Raw genomic sequence first — 4,931 nt, 5'->3', positions numbered from 1 at the left:
GCTGTGTATTCCTCAATAAAATAAAAAAAACAAAATGTCAGTCTCCAGTTTGATGATTTGATAGCTCATACACTCAATCCCATTTCATAAGAATAGTATAAAGTTCTGAACAGGAATCAGTCAGTCGGTCCATCGAGCCTGCTCCAACCAGGGTCCATGTATCATTAGTCCATCATGTCTTCACCCAACATTACGAGGGGGTTTTGATAATTGTGGACTCCCGCAACACTGCCACCTGTTGTTCAAGTCAGGATCTAAAAATATATATATATCTGCGCAAATTGCCTGCCGCTTTAGTGACTACACTTCAAAAAAGTACTTCATTGGCTGTGAAATGTCCTGAGGTCGTGAAAGGCGCTACATCAATGCACGTCTTTCTTTTTGCACACATAGAACATTCTACCATTGATGTAAAAATGACAAGATAGAGCCTGAAGTTGTTGTGATCCATTGTGACCAACACAGGGACTTTTAGCATAAACTGTGTCAGCAGGCAAGTTTGAGAAAAAAACTCCCCAAAAAACAAACAAATGCAACAAAATATTAAACTAAACAGACTGACCCATAGATGGGCATGTGTCTGGAATAGAATAAACTTTCCAGTTTCGGCAACAACAAAAAAATCAGCAACAGAAGGACTCAGAAAACAATCTTTAGAACAGAGAATTTCTGTTGTTTTTTTTTTAAACAAAAAGTGGCTGTTGAGAAATGTTTACAAGACTGATGGACTGGTGCAGTAAAGCAACCAGGGTCAGTGAACAACAACAACTGACATTTATACAGCGACTTTAACGTAGTAAAACGGCCCCCAGGCGCTTCACGGGAGCGTTATCAGAAAAAAATATTGTCACCGAGCCGCACAAGGAAATATTAGAACAGCTTGGCCAAAGAGTTCGGTTTTAAGGAGCGTCTTGAAGGAGTTGGAGAGGTTTTTGGAGGGAATTCCAGAGCTTGGGGACAGCTGAAGGCACGGCCGCCAATGGTGGGGCGAAGGAAGTGGACAAGAGGCCAGAATTGGAGGAGTGCCGAGATCTTGGAGGGTTGTAGGGCTAGAGGAGATTATGGAGATAGGGAGATACAGAATTCTCTACCCCAGAGGGCTGTGGATGCTCAGTCGATGAGTTATATTCATGACTGGCATGGACAGATTTTTTGTGCACAAAGGGAAACCAGGGGTAATCCTGGAAATACTCAGCCTCTGTGGAGAGAGAAACAGAGTTAGCGTTCCAGGTCGATGACCTTTCGTTAGAACTGAAAGATGTTTTAGAGATGTAACAGGTTTTAAGCAAGTGCAGAGGCAGATAAAGAGGGGGAGGGGAGGAAAGAACAAAAGGGGAGGGTCTGTGATAGAAACATAGAAGATAGGAGCAGGAGTAGGCCATTCGGCCCCTCGAGCCTGCTCCGCCATTTAATGAGATCATGGCTGATCATCCAAATTCAGTACCCTGTCCCTGCCTTCTCCCCATATCTCTTGATCCCTTTAGCCTTAAGAAATATATCTAACTCCTTCTTGAATATATTTAATAAGTTGGCCTCAACTGCCTTCTGTGGTAGAGAATTCCACAGGTTCACCACTCTCTAGGTGAAGAAATTCCTCCTCATCTCAGTCCTAAATGGCTTACCCCTTATCCTTAGACTGTGACCCCTGGGTCTGGACTCCCCCCGCCATCAGGAACATCCTTCCTGCATCTAGTTTGTCTAGTCCTGTTAGAATTTTATAAGTTTCAATGAGATCCCCTCTCATTCTTCTAAACTCCGGCGAATATAAGCCCAATCTCTCTTCATACGTCATTCCTGCCATCCCAGGTATCGGTCTGGTGAATCTTTGCTGCACTCTCTCCATGGCAAGAACATCCTTCCTCAGATAAGGGGATAGGGTGGAAGGCAGGAGAGATTAAATGACAAAAGGGATGATGATGCGAGGCAAAAGGGAAAGTGGAGTTGAGGTACAAGTTCAGCCATGATCTTATTGAATGGCGGAGCAGGCTCGAGAGAGAGACCGTAGGGCCTACTCCTGCTCCTATTTCCTATGTTCTAATGGCAGCTGACAGCAAGAGGCAGCGAGCTTGAGCCTGCCTAGCCTGTAAGAAGTGAAGCCCGACAGAGTGAGTCAGGCCGGAGTTGCGAGCTAGGCCAGACTGGCCAGGCCTAGCAAGAAGCAAGATTATGTTCTGTCGCTGAAAGCCAGAGCTGAAGGCTGCGGAAGCCGGTCGTGTAATATCAAATGGCACCTTTACACCAATTTCAGTGCAAAGCTGTGTCAGCTTCACACCAGCCCCCACATCTGTGGCGTGTAAATTGGGTGTTAAAGTGAAATTGGCTCCGAAGAGAAGCGAAACTCAGAGTCATTCGAGCTACTGTGATTCTGGAATTCAGGCTGCATTTACACTGTAACTGCAGCACCAGTGTGAAGCAGAACCACTTCTCACTCACACTGCAGTTAGATTGCAAATGCATCCAAAGTGCGAGAATACTCTGACGTTAAGGAAAATATCACACTGATCAGGAGGCCAGTGCACCATAAAATGAAAGGAATACAAGTAAGGAGCTTAGAATAGAATTATAGAGTGGTTACAGCACGGCTCTCAGCTAGTCCCACTCCCCCGCCCTTTCCCCGTAGCCATGCAATTTTTTTTCCTTCAGGTACTTATCCAACTCCCTTTTGAAAGATACAATTGAGTCTGCCTCCACCACCCTTCCAGGCAGTGCATTCCAGATCTTAACCACTCGCTGAGTAAAAAAGGTTTTCTTATGTCATCTTTGATTCTTTTGCCAATCACCTTAAATCTGTGTCCTCTGGTTCTCGACCCTTCCGCCAATGGTAAAAGTTTCCTTCTATCTTCCCTGTCCAGACCCCTCATGATTTTGAACACCTCTATCAAATCTCTGCTCAATCTTCTCTGCTCCAAGGAGAACAACCCCAGTTCCTCCAGTCTATCAACGTAACTGAAGTCCCTCATTCCGGGAATCATTCCCGTCAATCTTTTCTGCACCCTCTCTAAGGCCTTCACATCCTTCCTAAAATGTGGTGCACAAAATTGGACACAATACTCCAGTTGAGGTCGAGCCAGTGTTTTATAAAGGTTCATCATAATTTCCACACGTTTCTACTCTATGGGCTGGATTTTGATACTGGGACAGGCTGTGGTCTTGTAATCCGCATTTCGTGTTAGCCACCTGATTCTAAATCGATGTGGGAAAATGATGCCATTTTAACTTAATTGGCCAATTGAGCTCCAACATGTGGGAACCCATGGCCAATGAGTTTTTCCAGTCTGAAAGTCGCCTCCGATGACGTCAACATTGCTGCTGCATTTAAGGTCTGCAACAAGCCTTGCTTCTTCTGCAGACTGCCAAGCTTTTGCCCTTGCATGTTAGAGGCACCTGCAGGAAGAATGGCCAGCCAGAGACCTAGGTCTGCACCCCGCTTTGATGACGTTGCCCTGCAGGATTTAGTAGAGGGAGCAAGAGCAAATAAAAGAGATGCTCTTCTCTACTTCAGGGAGGAAGAAGCCTCCCCAGCAAACCAAGGCTGTGTGGATCCAGGTGGCAGAGGAGGTCAACTCTTTGTCAATAACCCGCAGAACCTGGCTTCAGTGCAGGAAGAGGTTTCATGACCTTCTGCGCACTGGAAAAGTGAGTATGGATTTCCCATCACCCTCAATCTGATCCCCATTGCCTCTCCTCACCAGCACTCAGCTTTAGCAATCTCTTCCTCCACATCCCACTTGACACTGACACCCATGCACCCTTACCCATTCCCTCTCTCTCTATGGTCACATTAACCTAACTATTTGACTATGCAGCCCTCACACTCCCTATCACTGTGATGCAATTACAACTTACAACACACAGGGAGGGCCCTTGGTCTTGCCACCTCACTCCATCTTTGTCTCCTTCTAAGCATGGCAACCTCCGTCGAAAGGATGGCTACAGTAGACGAGAGGATGGCTACGGCCATGGAGGAGATAAGTCGCTAGAGTGCAGAAAACATGGTGAGTGTTCAGAATAGAATAACGTCTCTGGAGGAGCGATGGTCATCTATTGAACACAGAAACCAGACCTTCATGGAAGTCCTTCTGAGTAGGACATCCAGTGCAGATATGGGTCCCCATGGCCCCCCTGATGTGCAACAAGGTGCTCTCAATCCACTTGCAAGCGCTGAGGTGGACCTGACCCATGAGAGGGGTGTTGTTTGCAGAGAACAAGGAAGTGGAGGCTCCTCTCCAAGCACTCACACTTCCATGCCACTGACAAGTCCTCAGTCAGAGCCCCACCAGTGTCCGCACCCAACTGAGATTGGTGTCTCAACCCCTGCACAGCCGCAGGAGCAGCAGACTGTTGCCGAGCCCTCACAGGTTCGCAACCCCAGAGGACGCTCACCAATAGTGTCGAGACAGGAGCAGCAAGAAAATGAGCAAGGGGCCGCCACATCTGCTGAAGCCACAGGGGAAGCACTACATAGGAGCACGCGTAAGAGAAAGATTGTGCACAAATAGTCACAAGGGTAGTCACTTGGGTGAAATTTGATGTTTTATGTTAAAAAGCCATCAGATGATTACTGTAAATAAAAAATCTGATGGCTACTGCTGTAGTTGTGGCGTGTGTCATTTCGCGAATGGGACTTCCACATTGAGGGCTTAGGATTACTTGCAATTGTCAGTATGGTGGTCAAATTGCTAGGAATCCGCTGGTTCTTGGCCATTGTCGATGCTCAGGTAAGAAGCTGTGAGGCAAAAGTGCTTGATTGGCTAGGCTAAGCAAATCTAGCCAAGATGAGTGCATTCCTTGCATCCTGGGCAGCAATGTTCTCGCGTACTGCTGCCGCTGGTTGATGGGCCTCTGCAAGATGTTTGTTTTCGCTCTCCTCCTCCTCCTCCTCCTCCTCATCTGAGGAGGATATGTGACGAGCCACTTGGTCCTCAGGAATC

This window comes from Somniosus microcephalus, chromosome 2, assembly GCF_052327205.1.
Source record: "Somniosus microcephalus isolate GS21.2 chromosome 2, FLI_Smic_1.0, whole genome shotgun sequence".
NCBI lineage: Eukaryota > Metazoa > Chordata > Chondrichthyes > Squaliformes > Somniosidae > Somniosus > Somniosus microcephalus.
This window is presented reverse-complemented; position numbering follows the sequence as displayed.